The sequence below is a fragment of the Mytilus californianus genome, unplaced genomic scaffold (assembly GCF_021869535.1).
Source record: "Mytilus californianus isolate M0D057914Y unplaced genomic scaffold, xbMytCali1.0.p SCAF_11, whole genome shotgun sequence".
Lineage (NCBI taxonomy): Eukaryota > Metazoa > Mollusca > Bivalvia > Mytilida > Mytilidae > Mytilus > Mytilus californianus.
In genome coordinates, this window is record NW_026262593.1 from 241,563 (window position 1) to 260,120 (window position 18,558).

General features: G+C 31.1%; 1 protein-coding gene across 45 annotated transcripts in view; it reads left to right on the plus strand.

Annotated features, from left to right (window-relative positions):
• The window catches only part of LOC127719308 (uncharacterized), a 188,608-nt gene that overhangs the window by 38,667 nt on the left and 131,383 nt on the right, over window positions 1-18,558 (plus strand). For 31 of the 45 annotated variants that reach the window (XR_007990200.1, XR_007990205.1, XR_007990206.1 and 28 more), the window contains 2 exons: window positions 2,583-2,722; window positions 3,808-3,926. The exons of 9 other annotated variants lie outside the window; for them this stretch is intronic. The gene's annotated coding sequence lies outside the window, so the exon portion shown is untranslated. Of the gene's footprint in view, window positions 1-703; window positions 967-2,582; window positions 2,723-3,807; window positions 3,927-18,558 lie in introns of those variants that run through there. 5 more of the 45 variants (XM_052225340.1, XM_052225347.1, XM_052225341.1 and 2 more) reach the window with 2 other exon arrangements.

Genomic DNA, 18,558 nt, shown 5'->3' on the forward strand with positions numbered 1-18,558 from the left:
ATGTTTAAAATATGTTAAAAATTTACTAATTGTAGAAATTATTGTTCAAATCTGAACATTTATAAATTAAGGTATTTACATATAGGAATTTTGAATAGAAGGAACAGATATATGCATTCAAAAATTGTGAATTGTTTGGCCAGCATCTAAATGATAATGAAAATCATAATTTTTCAGTAAATTCGTTGTTATTTCGTCACATAATCGATGGAAAATAACTTCCAACTAACTTCTTTACATATTTCATAATTATTACAAAAATGAAGTTCACTTCTATAATTCGAATTTAGACGGTATCGCTGGCAGACCAGGAATAAGTACTTGTGCGCTTTGGTGGCCGGTCAATATTATATAACAATTAATAAGATATATTTATAGCTACTATCAATTTCGTGAAAGATTAAACCAATAAACCATTACTTTTTCACAAGTATCAAGTATAAAGCAAAACAGATGTGTATTTTACAACATAAAATTCCCAAAAAGAATATTTGTTTCTAACGTCAGTACCTAGAATCTATACTTCAAGACCATCATGTATTATTTGTGAAGTTGTTACGGAATATTTATCAACAAGGTCTTGGTATCTTCCGATGAACTTTTTTCGAAAATACACGACACGTTCTCAGACACTGGTTACGTTTTATAAAGTCTGAGTAGCAGCTGCAACCTGTTGAATACCGAATGAGTAGTAATGATGTATATCCAATATGCAAGTGAAGTTTTTATATTGCTACTAAGGTGGGGAAATTGATAATTTGAAAAAATTGAAATCGTCTCGTTTGTCATATATTTTGGTAGTGAGATGACCGCTTATGTCAAATTCGAGTTATAAGTCTAAAAATAAGGCGCATGAAGCTGTGTCTGTTGTTTCTTTAATTTCTTGTTCTGGAGGATATATTAATGGTCTTTTTGTTTTTGACAATCGTCTAAAGGGAACTCCGACTCATATGAAAATAAGAAGAGGTCGGCAACCAGAGGCGCACAGTTCGTTCCCATAGGAATACCGACAATTTGTTGAAAAAGATTACCTCCAAATTCAGCAAATATTTTGTTCATGTTGTCTATAATAAATTCCAGTATACCGATCACTTGTTCTTCTGCGTAGCATGTTTTATCTTTCTGTTCAATATTAACAAAATATGCCGTATAGTATCTTAAAATTATAACTTTATAGCGTATGCTACCATTTTTATATTGAAAAGCCTTGTGGATTATTTCTTTTAGACGATTTTTCAATTTCACATGGTGAATTTTGGTATACAGGGTTGAAAAATCAGAAGTTTTGATAGAATTATTTTCAGAAATAGATCGAAATTTATAATTATCCAGAAGTTCTCTAGAGTTTCTAAGAATCCACATGTGTTTAATACCACTACGCGAGTAAACAGTTTCACAGTATTTCTGAAGAACCTCTTTCAGTGCGGACAAAATTTTTGTCAATCTAATGGACATTTAGAACATGCAGATGAGCTGGCAATGTATCGTTGTGTGTACGGAATTTTGTGAATCTTAGGTATCCAATACAAACAAGGTAAGTCCTCAGATTTTATGTTTAATGTAAGCCATGGAAGCCATGAAGGACTCATGATTCGCCATAATCTTATCCTTGGCAAATATAGGCAACAGTAGTATACCGCTGTTCAAAAGTCATAAATTGATTGAGAGAAAACAAATCCGGTTCACAAACTAAAACCGAGGGAAACACATCAACTATAAGAGGAAAACAACGGAACAACAGAAACACTGAAGTGCAACAAAAACAAACGCAAACATACATAGAAACGAACTTTTTGATAACAACTGCCAAATGATATGTTTTTGTATGTTGGATTACCTGAATGCTCATTTATTCCTAATTCTTTTACTCGTAGTAGTACGATTTACATACAAATACCGTATCATTTGAATCTTTGTCCGCAGGAACAACAACATATTTATCGCGAAATGATGATAGACATTTCACAGCTTTTTTGTCTCTGAAAACGGACTTTGGTCGATCATTCACACAGTTTTTCAACTTATGAATTTGACGTTTTATCAGAGACCTGATTGTTTCGACCCACTCTGACAAAGTTTCCAGTTCAACTTCATCGTTTAGCATATGCGCTGTCGTAGTCCTCAATGGAATCCAATATGGTTCCAATTGATGTGTTGGGGTTCTTAGGACCATGAGATATCACCTTTCGGTATGTTCATGTTGAATTATGTTTAGATCTCCAGTAATAACATGGCCTGATGGGCTGTAAATAAAGGCGAGTTTAAAAAGTCACGTGTTTTTTATGTATTAAATGGCTTTCATAGGGTCTATGCAACTTGCGGTGTCAATAAGATTTGTATTCATTTATTAAAAACTCTAAAGATTTACTGCAAAATTGTCATTCACAAACGTCATACTGTTGCAGTCATATTAATACCTTTGATTTTTATACGCTTTTTAAAGCTTTTTTCCAATGTTGAACTGAAAGATTGAATACATTGTCACATATACATAGTTTTTCTATAAAAAAGAATATACATTCGTTGTTTTGGTCATAAAAAGTCTCTGTGAAGAACAAATTGTCTTTTTATTTCCTTTCCAGATATTGAAGATGTCCAGTCACTCAATACCAAACATTTCAATGAGTGCTTACATCAATTATATACCACTGAATATGATATTAAGAGTTATGATAAAGAACTACGACATCAATACCAAATAATGTTTTACAGTCACCAACAGGTATTTCCATTGAAAATATGCAAACATTATATTGCAGACAAACAAAAGTAATACCAATCGGGCAGCTATATGTTGTCTTTTAGTAATAAATTGAAAGGTTTGAAAAACTTTTATTAAAATAGATAAATCAATGTCTCAAAAAATAAAATAAAATAAAAAATAAAAAATAACACACTAAATCATTGTTAATTTTACAAAAAGTTTAATTTATCTTACAATACAGGAAAATATCCGTAAAGTCGACAATACAGACTTAATCTAAATGCCAAAATCATCAACCCTGTCACCAGCAGAATATTTGAATATAATGCGTACAAATATATCAATGCATTGTAACAGAATTGGGAAAATCAGAACTATACTTTGATTTATAGAAAGCGTATTACCGACTTCAAAGGTAAACTCAAAAAGGCCGAAGTCTATTTGACCTGACAAAATCAAATTCTCGACGATTTGAACCAACGGCAGGAATGGTAAACAACTATTGTATTTCTTATAAGTGAGAGGTTTGGCTAGCTTAAAAACCAGGTTTGATCCACCATTTTCTACATAAGAAAATGCCTGTACCAAGTCAGGAATATGACAGTTGTTATCCATTCGTTTAATGTCTTTGAGCTTTTGATTTTGCCATTTGATTAGGGACTTTCCTTTTTGAATTTTCCTTGGAGTTTTTTTTTTGTATTTTTTTGTTATTTTATTTTGTTCTACTATAGAAAGAATGGTGATAAAAAAAACTATAGAAAGATGTTTAGTCTTGACGACCAAGCAATATATTTTTGTTCAGTATTTTTGTGATTTCACTTTTTACTTGGTACAAAGAACACTGATGTTCCGCACGGTATTGGTGTCTCAAAAAATGCGACAGATAACGGGTTAATCCAATTCAAGCTCTTTTCCTCCACAATAAATAGCCATGTTCTGCATATCATTCGAAAGGAAATAACATGTAAAAACATTTTTGTTTATTTCGATGCCCATAACGTCATTTAAAGGGTGTCCCGCTGTTACAATTTTGTTTTATGTTGGTCTTTGAAATCACAGTGCGGATTAGTTAGTAATTTAAATGTGACAAAATTTTACAACAGGGTTGTATACTATTGACGAAAAATGTCATAGACGATTTTACCTGTGAGGGAAAGAAGATTGTCAGAAGCGCCGAGATAAGGAAGAGAAAAAATGTCCCATATAGCTGCTCAGCTCCTATGTAAGTGGCTTTTTATGATATCAGAAAATATACACATGTCCTAAAGAACGTATTTGAAGTCATCAATATATAAATGCGGTCTTACTTTAAAAACTTCGTCAGTCTTTCCGTATCCAATAAAATGTTCCGTTGGACAAAATGACACATAACATAATTCGGAGGCTGTTTTTTGAACAAAATTTTATTGATCTCCAATTTTTAGCACCTTTTAACTGATATAAATAGAAAATACATTTAATTTTCACCAAAATGATATGATATATAATTTTGTTTGAGTTGCAAGTAGAAAATGCGAAACGATCTAAGATGTCCAATGACATGTCCCCATAACTGTAATTTAACGTTCGCGTAATGATAACGATAAACTGTACATGACTTTTATTGCATAATTGACATACAATTATTTTCATAAAGTAGTCTGATCTATATTAAATAAAGTTCTTGTTTATATGCTACTAAGAAGATCTGCATTGTATAAATAATTTAAGATGACGTATTATATAACTCGGATACTCAGTGATAAAGACCAGGGCACTCGATCATAAAACTTAAATCGGAGTACACATTTTGTGCTCGGAACATCACATTCTGTATTTGGTTGGTTGATTTATCAGTCTGAGTACGATAACCGTGCTTCGGGGCCATAAAAGCGAGACAAGTTTACATATGGCCACAGTCTCATAAAATTATTTGTAAAATGAGTCGCTGGATTTTACTGTTTACTATGAAAAACAAGGTTATTACTTCTAGAAGAATGGAGTTTGTTGTCTCGAATCTCCAACGGAATTGCCCGCTACATAGGCATGCGATTCGACGAGATTAAAAATTTTACTTGAAACTTTTCTTTTACATTAACTTGAGAGAGAGAAAAGCAAATATATGTGTTACGGTAATAGTTGTCCGTTCGACAAATATGATGAATTGCGCACAGACATTTGGCAGGCTGCTGTGTATCAATTTACAGAAACACCGAAGTACATTTTAACCTAGTTTTAGCTCCGTTTTAAAAAAAAAAGTCACCATGCACTCTACACCTTATCTTTCGAAAATACATTCAGTCCATATTTTATAAAGCGTATATTAAACTGGAAGTTCAATATTCTTTGCATGTATTACCAATCGATAGAAAAAGTTCGAGATAGCAAAAAGTAATAAATATACTATATTGAACACACAGTATGTATAATAAATTGACATCATATTTTGCACTTTTTTACCACAAAATCAACCACAAAATATCTCCTTTGTGGGTTCGATGGTTCTCTCCCAGAACTCCGGCTTCCTCCACCAATTTAAACTGACCGACACGAAATATCCAATAGTGCTAAATGTGGCGTTAACAACCAAAAACAATCAATCAACCAATTTGCTGAGTGGAAATATTCAATTTTAATGTATAATAGATTTTTCTTTTTATTTTCGCAGAACGTCACGAAACATGACTGAAATATTGAAATATTAGTGTAAGCCGATACCCGATTATTTTTTTTTTTTTAATTGGAAGCGCGAAAACAAAAATGATTTAAAGTATAAACGTACCTTCCTGGTCCATAGTTCTTCCTTCAAGACAAAAAAATGATCCATGTACATTTACGAAATCAGTAACTTAAAAAGTATATATCTATTCACAAAACAATAGGTATTCTTTTAAATCGGATTTCGGCCTGTTGTAAATTAAATAGTTGTAAGGTAAATTTTGGTCTATATAAAAAGGGGTAGAGTTTTCCATACTTTTCCAAAATGCTATAATTTCAAAAACATAATAAAAAATATTGATCGCAAACCTGTTTTAAAGCTTAAGTTTGTGAAATTATCAGATTTTGTAAGGATTATACATGGAAAAGGTATATTTATGTGAATAAAATATGAAAAGAAATTAAACGATAGAGTTTTAGAGTTATAATTATTTGTCAGATAAACCAATCATGATTTAAAAATTCTAATCATTTGAAAACATTTTCTTTTTAAATGAAAAAAAGATGTAACCAAACTCATTATCATTTTGTTTTAATTGAAATGAAAAGCTCACAAATTTATTTCATTTGTGTATCAAATTTGCTAATAATAATTATAGTAAAAATCTATCAGCTATCTGCAATAAACAATTAATTTAGAACCCAATCTACCTTAAGATATTGAAAGTTGACAATGGCAGCATAGGAACACGTATTTTTATTTCAAACTTTATGCATTTTTTATAAAAATTTTCGTTAGGGATTTCTCAAAAAAAAATTTTTTTTTAATTTCCACAAAGTCGTAGTTGATGTTAAGATTCAGGACCTGAGATAATACATACTAGTATATGATGATAATTATTTGTTCGAGTTAACCCCGATAAAATATATAAAATATGGATAATGCCATTCGTTTATGCCACTTTTTATGAAAAAAAAATGTACAATGGACATCTTATTGATAACGTGTTGATAAATAACAGATGCGGATCCAGGATTTTGAAAAAGAAGGGGCCTTGAGGTCCCGAAACTAGAGAACTTCTGGTGTAAAACAGGTAAAAAGTCTGCATTAATCATAAATGTAGCTCCATAAGGGGTGGCCCGGGCACATTGACACACCCCTCCCCCGTAAATCCGCAGGAGGCTCTGGCTTTGATTATGAAAAGAAAATATCAGGCTATCGTCTATGAACATCTTTCAAATAATCAAATTAAGAAACTTAACGTTAATTGAAAAAAGACAAATTGAGGGAGAGAAATTACCAAATAACAACAAACAAAAAGAAACGTATTATAGGAGGAAAGAGACAGAAACAAGAAACACATATTAATTATATCACAACCAATAGTGAAGATGTTTTACAGCAAAGAGATCAAATTGCTAAATCTAAGAAAAAAAGAAACTGATAATACACAAATAGTAAAAAAAAAAACTAGGAAAGGAAGACATCGAAGGTTATAAATGAAGACCGTGATTCATTTTGCCCGGATATGTTGGAAGCACGTCCGTCCTTAAAGTAAAGAGGTAGTAGTGTACGTTTTTCCTGCATTTGTTTCACTCATAGGTTCAAAATAAGTTTAAAGCTTCAGATTGACACAAAAACGTGTGTTTTAGATATTTTTTTTAAATCTATTCCGAAAAATGGAAACAAATGTTTGTATTTATTAATGCAATTCTCCGCTTTGAAAAATGAAAAAATATAATATAGCAAATTCGAAAATCTTTGCAAAATGAATACTTATTAGAAAAATGTAAATTCTATGGTCCCTTTAAGCGGCATTACCACATAAACTCGTACGCTTAAAACGTTCTTTGGAACAACGTCAACATCCTCGTTTTATTTTGGAACGTCGTGTAACGTCGTGAATATAAATAAAACATATCGCTATGATTCCTCGTCTGGTTTGAGTTTTTTAGTTGGTTCTTTCCATTTTTGTCTGCTCTACAACCTTTGTATTATAACAAGTATTTCAAATTCTGCTTTTGCAGATAAAGAGTAAAATAACAAAAAATACCGAACTCCAAGGAAATTTCAAAACGGAAAGTCCTTTATCAAAAGTCAAAATCAAAAGTTCAAACACACCAAACGAATGGAAAACAACTGTCATATTCTTGACTTGGTCTGATCAAGTCTTAATCGACAGAATTTACCGCAAGGGAAAAACGTTAAGACTTTTTCAGACTTTCAGACGCTGTTCCGATCAAAAGTTATCAGTCCGTTCAGTCATGTCATGATAAACAAGACAGAAGGCTCTAGCGTTCGATTAAGAGCTGTTAAGACGGTTAAGACCAATCATAAAATAAAAACGTTCAAATTTTTTAGATCGGGTTAAGATCCGTTCAGTGTGTCAGTATGATACTAGGAGCTACGCCCCTTCAGGTTGATGATACATTTTACAGTGACTTGACTATTGGTGTTACTGTATTGCTTTACCTATAGCTCAACCTGATTTTAAAATTGACAATAGGGACATTTAAATTGACCAGTTGGTATTGTTAGATTTAAATCTACCTTGATGCTACCTGTACAGTTTTTTATTTACCTATTCCAACCTTACAGCATGCTTTTTTCCTGAAGTTTTTCATTACCTAGGATTATTCTATTCAAAAATTGATAGGGAAGAAAATATTTTTGTTTTTTATTGTTTTAAATCCCCAATATATATGATTTATCTAATTTTTAACTAAAATTCTAAATCAGTAAAAGATTAAATTACCTACGTGTTAATATGTTTGAAAATTTAACTGTTTTACATAATGAATGCTTCTTTAAAATTTTAACCCTTATACATAGTATTGTCCAGCTGCCAGTGAAACAAGAAATAGCTGTTCAGGTGTTTACAGTTTAAATTTTCAGATGGATATGTTGTTCATTTCTTCACATGACCCTTCAAGATTTCTATTTTGGATTATTATTTGCAATGTTTGAAATCTATTGGTATCATTGTGCATACAATATTGGATTTATTTTATTTGAATTCACTTCTCAGACTTTTTATAGTAATTTTGCTTCTTAAAATGTGACTTGTTTTTTCCAAGAATTTATTGTCATGAAGGTATCAAGGAGGAAATAATTCATTCAAACTGTTTTGTGGGGCTTACATATGATGATGTACATGTAAAATTCGAAATAATTTTGGAATATACCTTTCAGTGTTTTTTCTTTGAAATCTACTATAATATTAGTAGGACTTTTGTGCATAAAATGCTGTGTTCACTCAAGGAAATTCAATTTTCATAAGATGGAATTTAGTTATGTTAAAGATTAGAAGATTTCAAAACTGGAATTCAAGTAGGAGATATAGTGTGAGTTCAACCAACATGTTTCTGTGGCTTTACATGTGATTTTGAAAACATTCATTATTAATTTTGGGATCTATTAAAAAGATGATTCACCATTTAAATGGGATCTTGGAAATGAAATGAAATGTTGAATTAATGCAGTGGATATAGTCTAATCTAGTGATAAAGTGAAAAATAAAAGTAAAATATTCCAAAATATTCCTAACGTGAGGATATGTTTTAAGTGAATCTGAAATTGGAAATAATCATTATAAAATTCTGGATCAAATATTGTTTAGATTGGACATATATCATAGGAAATGAAATAAAAATGTATACTATGGATATAGTTAAATCAAGTGATATAGTAAAAATATGAATAAAACATTACAAAATATTTGTAAAGTGAGGATAACTATTTTGAATATAATAATGGAAATGATCAAAAAATTACAAGATTCTGAATTATATAAAGATTCTGCACCTGTGTAATTGGAATGTATATCATGGGAAATTAAACAGAATATACTATGGACATGGAAAAAAATCTAGTGACATAGTGAAAAAAGTGAGAAAAAATCCAAAAAGTTAATAAAATTTAGAAAATATTTAAAATCTTTGGAATTCTGGATGAGATGTCAAATATCAGTGTCAATAAATAAATAAAATTGTTTATTCAACTATGATTTTGATATTTCAATATGCATAAACAATTTGTACAAGGAACATGTCAATAAGTATTCATCAAATTATGGAAATAATAAATTTATTAAGATTTCCATAAGAGCAAAAGCAAATTATATTGAGTTATCTCCCATTAGAAAAGGCAAAGAGATAAAAAAAAAAAAAGAACTTATTTTCAACAATACAAATGAAATAATGTAGTAGCGAGCGAAGTGAGTGAAATATAAGGACTTGATAAAAGAATAATCCTAGGTAAAGAAAAACTTCAGCAAAAAAAAGCATGCTTTAAGGTTGGAATAGGTAAATAAAAAACTGTACAGGTAGAACCAAGGTAGATTTAGATCTAACAATACCAACTGGTCAATTTAAATGTCCCTATTGTATTGTCAATTTTAAAATCTGGTTGAGCTATAGGTAAAAATATACAGTAACAAACATAGTCAAGTCACAGTAAATACAAAAAAATGTATAATATGAATGCTAGAATTTAGAACGTAACTTTTGAATAATTAAACATAAAATCGTTTGTTGATTTTTTTATTTCTGTTGGTTTTTTTTAAGAGATTAGGGAATTAATGCATATAAACGTTTTGTTAACTTGTTTTGTTTAGGAAATAAATTATTGGTCTATAACTGTTTCTGGTTCTTTTTTTAATCTATGTTAATTTATGTATCTATCTACTTATTATCTAAATAATTTCTGAGGCGTGTATTTTATGATAAAGAATTTGTACATGTATTTTCACTAAGGGTTGTAAAAGTTACCGTTTATAACAGAGCGTCTGGCGTATCAAATTATAAGCCTGGTACCTTAGATAACTATTTGTACCACTGGGTCGATGCCACTGCTGTTTGGCGTATCGTCCCAGAGGGTATCATTAGCCCAGTAATCAGCACTTCGCGTTTGGCGTATCAAATTATAAGCCTGATACCTTTCATAACTATTTACAAATAAACGGATAGTGTGTGGATGTGAGGAATCTGTTTACCGTGCAATTGTTAATTACAAAACATTTTTGTTATACACTTAAATTCAAAATGGCGTTATCCCGGTAAAAAAAAGTCCTTATCCTGAATAAAATGTGTATGGTAATTGTTTTTCGTCTTTGAAAAGAAGTCATTGCAAATTTTAAACGTAACAACAACAAAAAAGCGATAACAACACTTTATAAATTTCATGCGTCCAAAGCACTTTTCTGGATTTAATTTCATCAGGGACGATCAACGCCGGATACAAGTATGTTTTATTGTTAGATAATTCATTTCGTTAATTTCGTTATCTTTCGATACTTTCCTCTTAAACTTTATAATGACTTCATGGCATTTAATAATCATTGCCGTGCGAGTTATTTTTTTAAAACTTGGACAAGCGTCTATTTTTTAGCTTTTACTTCGTAGAGTGGTGCGTCGAAACACCAAGGCCGCATCAGTGCACCAGTGACATGTCTCTGAGTGCACTTATCTTCAGAAACTGCACTAAGATTGTCGGGACAGTGTTAAAACTATAAATAATATACCATTGGATAGAGGAGGGTGTAAATGGGAGTTTACAGAATAGAGAATGATGGGCAAAAAATATAAAGAGTAGAGAAATATGGCCGAAAAAAATAAAGAATAGAGAATAATGAGTTGCTAAAATATAAAGAATTGAGAATAATGGACAATGAGTATTAAGAATAGAGAAAAATGGCCTAAAAATTAAAGAAAAAATGAAGGAGTATATATCTTATAACATCTGTTTGTAAATGCATTTACCTTTTCTTTCATTTAAGTAACAAACTTAAATGTTGATTTCAAAAATCATTTACATGATTCAGAATAGATTATTGTTATTCGGTACGTCTAAAAACCGCTCAGGACCAAGTGAAAGCACTCAGGACATAAAAAGTGCACCCAGGACATTAAAAGTGCACCCAGGACATGTAAAAGATATTTTAGTGAGCGTTGTGGGTATGCATTCGATTGATGATTTAATTTTTGATTTTTTTATCGGCACGTGCCGTTTACCTGAAACATGCCATGCATGACTGATGATTATATTGAATATCAATTATCATTTGGATTAGGTCGTTTTATCTTAAATGATTAAGAGTGATTAGTGATGGTAAAGAACACATACGAACATACAAGTAAGGTTGGCAAATAAACAAACAAAAATTCCTTGGAAAAATTATTATAATAAAGTATTGTTGTAGCAAAAATGTTAAATAAACTTTTCGTTTTGTTTGTCATAATTGAAACCAGTTGGGAAATTTAAGAAGTCTACTTTTAGTCTTGAAATTTTCCATTCAATTAATTTAATTTTAAAGCGTTAAACATACTTGTATATATATATATGCTTCATTGCAAAATGTGGCGTCCTTAGAGATCAAAACCCCGTTTCAACTACGAGGAGTTTTTCCAGATATTGAGCAAGCTATTTAACTAAATAGTTGTTAAAAATACCGTATTTATTTCCTTTTATAGATTTTCGTATTCTATTGGTTTGCATGTTGTGTCGACTATTATATCATTTGTTTGTGCGTTTCTCTGTTATGAATGTTTTTGCGTGTGTTTGTGCTGTATTTCTGTCACGTAGTGTTTTAGCGATATTTTTTAACATTGTCATAAAGCGGGAGGTTTGGCATGCCATGAAACCAGGTTCAACCCATCATTTTTTCTTAAAATGTCCTGTACCAAGTCAGGAATATGGCAGTTGTTATCAAATAGTTCGTTTCTATGTGTGTTGGCGTTTGTTTTTGTTGCACTTCGGTGTTCCTGTTGTTCCTGTAGTTCCTTTGTTTTTCTCTTATAGTTGATGTGTTTCCCTCGGTTTTGTTTTCTCTCAATCGATTTATGACTTTTGAAAACCGGTATTCTACTGTTGCCTTTATCTATTAAACTTTCCTTCAGTAAGAATTTTAGCTTATATGCAAAAAAAATATTTTTTTGTATTTTTCACACTTCAATAGACTTTAATTGTACTGTTCTATAATCAAACAATTCGGCGAAATATCACTTATTTACTTTGAAGTTTTCAACAACGCTTCACCTTTTCCCTTACTAAAATATATAGCGTCAGAATATTTTCATATTTCGAGTTTCATGTCGTATCATTATGTTTTCAATTTAATTGTTTGGGAAAACATAAGCAAAAAAAACATTCATACTTTAGAAGGTTGCCTTATTTATCAACATTGATTTTCTTTTAGATAATAAAAAATAGAATAACGGATGATGCATCAATAAAGCGCCTTCTACATTAAAACAATCAATTTGCCGAAATATATTTATATAATGGTGTGTGTTTTTGTTTTAATTTCTTGTTATTAAGATCAAGGATTTGTAAAGTATACGAATCCTTGTTAAGATTCATTTAAATAATTAGCTCGTTTTGACTATTGAACGTGTATATTCACATATATACAAGACATTGTCGTTTCACGTTTACGTTTTTTCGCTAAATTTCTTGAAACTCCTCATATAGTTTAACATTATTCATAGTCAGTTTTCATATGCAAATCTAATATTCAAAAAAATATATTTCGCCATTAACTCATTCCTGTCCAGTAATAAATTTCTTGAACGAGCGAAATTATGAAATAATCATTTTTTGAAGCTTTTATCTTTAATGCGATAGCCTACATGTAAACCAAACTTACGATCTAATTTCAAATTTCATTTAGTAAGATGCATTCCCCCATTTAAACTCGTTCTTACCCACTAATAACGTAAATTTTAATACATTAAACAATTCAGAAACAACTTAAAAACATCGTATAATTCAATTTTATTAAAACATTGTTCGAATAACATGATATGCAAAAGCAATAAGGATAATCCAATCAATTTTGTTGATTGGATAATTCACGGCCTAGTAGTTGTGCAATCAGTGACACGTGCCCTCATTATTTTATAAAAAATAATAAATATCTATTGAAGTTAATTTTCAAAATTTTCCACCAAAATAAACAGCGTGCAACGAATATATGCATTCATTTTGTGTGCATATACGATGACTATAAAGAATCCCGAGTGCACTATATATGTCATGAGTGCACTCTGGAGGTCCTGATCAGTGTTTAGTGATACCCTATTATTATTAGAAAGTGCATCATAAGGCTATTTCACCGGCCGATTATTTTGTATTATAAAACATGTATTTATTTGTTTATTCAGGTTGCACTAAAATAAATAATTCTTCTTCATCTTTTTCCTCTATTAGTAATTTGTGTGTTATTTAATATTTTCTGTCTTTAAAGATTGAGTTCGATGGCACGTGCCAATAATCAACCGGTAATAAAATCAATGATATTAGAGAAACGTGGCAATTACATGGCTATTTTAAATTACACCATATGAACACCTGTCATGGTATCATAGTTCCGTATGTGTAGTTTAAGGTTCTAACACATTTTATAAGAGCTTCTTTCTAAACACTACAGACGATATAGTTAAAACTACACGAACAAGTCGCAAAACCGCAAATTGAGTAGTATTTAAAACAAATATACGATAATGACATGTTTAGCTAAAAATACAAAATTCTGTAGGAAGTAGCATATATTTCCATGTAAACATAGTCTAGTACTTTTATTACAACGGGAAACTTTTTTTATACAGGCCATATTCTATGTAAAGATTTGAAAGAAATAAAATTGACTGGACAGAAATTAATATGTTTACAGTCGTTTTAAATCATTTCATTTCACAGTTTAGGCAAATGTTCCTTCGCATTGTTGAATGGAGGTCAGAGGTTAAATTAATTTGAACCATAAAAGGATGTATTTTTCTTAGTCATGGAGCTAGTCAATTCTGAAGTCTCTTTTATAGCATGTTTTTCTATCAAAAATGTATGCTGGTACATTTGTAATTCTCGGTGTTTACCTCAAATATGTAAAAGTTTTAGATTTTTTTTAAATCTTTGCCAAAAGAAAAACAAAGAAAAATTATCCCAATAACCATATTTTGACGTTTTGTCCTTTTATTTTTTATTGTGACTTTCTGTTCTACTTTCTAATTGATACGTTAATTCAAAGAGTAATGCATACATACATTATTCGGTTCTGGTTTATCATGTTAAAGAAATACCAATATGATAATTTTCAATTATTTTAAATTGAATTATGTAAAGTGGTCTGTTTTTGTGTTCTATTTATCTAGCAAAATTGTATCTTAATTTACACCAAGATGTCGTTAAATGAAATTGGATGCCCTGTATTTATCACAAGGAAACGCCCTCAAGGTGTATCTAATACACACATTTTGTATTACATATAACTTCCCAGACAGGTTTTTACCTTCGTTTCCGGTACACTCACACTAATCAGCTGTGATTTCTGTTAAAATTTATCTTTAAGGACTATTTTATTTTGTTATATGGTTTATCATAAGTTTCAAAATCTGCAGCAACTAATCCTGCCTATTTAAAGGTCAAATAAAAGTAAGGCATTGTCACTTCACTATGGCATGAAATCAACGAGAGAACTTTCGACGTGGTATAATTATATAAAATGATATTAACATGAGGTAATTGGCGACTTTTAATGTAATTGTAACACGAAAGGAGCTTGACGCATTGACTTATTTGTTCTTTTCTTTTATGTTTTAGATTTTTTTTAATATTTCGAATTATTTGTCCTTGTATCGTAAAATAACTGTAGTTTATACGTACTGCGAGTCGAAAAATCCATAGTGGCCCTCTGGATGTCTTTTGGTTGTTTTTTGTGGTTTGCACATGGTGACGTCTATCAACACTGGTAGTCACTGGTTTTCTTCTTTTGATTAGTTTTTGTGTCGTCTGCTACGAAAGCCACTGAATTCGAGACATGGGTGTAACACTCCGGAGCCGGTGGCGTAAACTAGCTTTATATTTCAGAGGATAGAAGCTTCATTTGTATTCAGAAGCATTATGTTACAAAGTAGAGGCGGATTTAGGAGGGGTAGGTGGCCCGTCCCACCTTTAATGTAGCTTCAATATGATAAATGTATAGACTTTTACAAGTGACACTCCAAACATTGACTACTAATACCCCGCCTCCCCTTTCAAAATCCTGAATCCGTACTTGCTACGTTTCCGAATTTGGGAACTAAAAACTTTAGTAGAACCTTGGCCGCAACCTACGATCCAAAATATTTTTTTTAACTTGATTTCCTCGCAACGTAAGTTTCAAAGAATAAGAAAATCCATTAATTAGAATAGATTTATTATGCAACGCATTTGTTTATTTTTATTCGAATGTAGGACAGAAAGTCACAGGACAAAAATCAAGGACAAACAGTCACAGGATAAAAAGTCACAATTAGGTTTTAAAATTATTTCAACTATATCAAAAAGTGTTTATTGTCTTCCATTATACATATGACGATGACATTTAGCTTGATTCAGGTTCAATTCACCATTTTCTACATAAGAAAATGCCTGTACCAAGTCAGGAATATGACAGTTGTTATCCATTCGTTTGATGTGTTTGAGCTTTTGATTTTGCCATTTGATGAGGGACTTTCCTTTTTTAATTTTCTTGGGAGTTTAGTATTTTTGTGAATTTACTTTTGAAGGCAATAGAGAAGAACGAATTTTAAAATGTTAAACATTCTGTCAAAAAAATTATTTTACAGGTGAAAAGTTTTTACGCTCGCATTCTAAAAAAATATGAAAATAATGATATAATTATTTTAGTTATTCGTTGTTATTCTGTGGTTACAATGTCGAAATGTTCCATTATATTTTTCATTTATGTATTTCTCTGTCTTTGGTGTTTTTGCATTTATTTGTACTCTGTTCCCGTCATGTAATGTTGTCATTTTATCGGTATATGTATCATTGCCATAAAGCGCGGAGGTTTGGCTAGCCACAAAACCAGGTTCAACCCACCATTTTTTCTTAAAATGTCCTGTACTAAGTCAGGAATATGGCAGTTGTTATCTAATAGTTCGTTTCTATGAATGTTGCATTGTTGTTTGTTTTTTGTTGCACTTCTGTGTTCTGTTTTTTCGTTGTTTTCCTCTTACAGTTGATGTGTTTCCCTCGGTTTTAGTTTGTAACCCGGATTTGTTTTCTCTCTATCGATTTATGACCTTTGAACAGCGGTATACTACTGTTGCTTTTATTTGACACCTTCTAGGCATCGAGGTCGAGACTTATTATCATAAGGAAGAGTATACTTAATAAGGCAGTAATTCAAATGTTGATGAAATTGAGAGAGAGAGAGAGAGAGAGAACTATTAATGTATATAATGTAGTAGCAACAAAACGACGAAAAATATGCATTTTCACATTAAATTTCGATTTTCAATATTCTGTCCGCAGGATTTTGTTTAATATGTTATAGTTATTCATCAAGAAAATCGATGTATGTCATTTAATCTGCATGGCTCCTACTTCTGTTTTAACACATGACGCCAACAATTTACATGACCGTTCGGGAAATAAGCGGACGGTATTCAACCCATGGCTCCTAGTAAAGTTCTCTTGTAGGGTAAAGAAAGGGGAAAGTATTCCTTTAAGTAGTAAAAGATTAGTACCTTTTAAATTATTATTCTTTTTTTATATTCAGGCTTTTTCCTAAATTGTTACATAATTTGGAGAATTGCGTTTTAATGGCAGAACTTTTTTTTTTCAATGTATTCACGACGTGTTTATAGACATATTGAGTAGACACCTGTTTCTTGTTGAGGACTATATATTGCTGTCATATTGACGTATAACCCACATCATGTACAGGTTTATTACTTTTAAATCGGTTTATGAAAAATCATAACTAAAAGGGTTATTGAGTATAGATTAATTGCTTTTCTTTCCCTTGTGCCATGCATATACTCAGAGGAAGATTAATCGTTGAAAGATGTACCTAAATTTATAGTACATAATTAACAGAAAAAAAAATCACTTTTAACTTCTCCACTCCTCCCGCAATATTTCAATTGTATTAATTTTAAAGACATGTCACATCCAAACGAAGTCTGGTTGATTTGCAATTTATATTTTTTTTCCTGTTTTGGCACATACTTAGATATGAACCTCATTAATTTCGATCTCAGAATTGTCACTATAAAGGAATAAATATTAAAAAAGTCTAAATAAATTCCATTGAGCACAAAAATAGTCCAAATCCGATTTCATTTTTTTGGTGATTCTAAAATACGTGATTTTTTTTGGAAGAAATTACAATTATTTTTTTATCTTGTTTGAGTTTGAAACACTGATTTAAGATTTACATTGTCCATAATATATCATAACATGTCCCCAGTTTAAGGAAAACACGCTTTCTACAAAGTTGTTAATTTATTAACTATGTCGTAATTGTAAGGTCAGTGGCGGATTCAGGGGGCAAACAGAGCGTACGCTTCTTTTTTGATTGGAACATATATCATTTTTAGCATAAAATAAAATTTGTTTTATCCTCGTTACACTCGGCGTTATTTCTTCATCTGTATATCACAGCAAGTGAATTAGTCTAAATTTCCTTCAAATGTATAGTAATATTTCTTTTTCAACACTTTTTTATTCTTAATATATATGCAGGACTCGGGACCGCGATGGTACTCCGAACCGCAATGGTCACGCTGAAGTGCGTTGGTCCACGCTGAAGTGCGTTGGTTAACACGCTGAAGTGCGATGGTGACATTATGACGCTAACTTGTTGATAACTACGCTGAAGAACGATGGTGGTTACGCTGAAGTGCGATGGTGGTTACGCTGAAGTGCGATGGTCTGCCTGTGATATAGAGTAAAAAGCAATATGTACACGAGATGTTTAAATGAAATAACATTATTCAGATTTGACCAAAGTAGCTGCTAGCCTCGCATTTGAAAGATCCTTTCAATTTCTGTTTAGTTTAAAACCAAAAACTTTAAAATCTTCATTTGTTTTAATCTAATTTTGAATTTGCCAATTCTTAAATAAGTACGCAGTAGTATGGTGTCAGAAATATTAGTAGTCACGGCGTGTAGGTCTATATAATAGTACTTGTCACGTTTTCCACCAAAAACTGAAATTAGCTGATTCGCCGCTGAGGAGAATAAAATATATAGGGAAGTACACCTAGGGACCAGTCAGGTTAATTAAACACTGTAACCACAATAAAATAAGGCTACATTGACGGTGTTCTTACTAATCAACTTAATATAGCAAAAACATTGCTAATGCTAGTAAGTAATTTCATCATTGAATTGTCCACACAAAATCGTGTAAAGCATACTTGAAGAGAAGTCAAAATTAATATTTAGATCA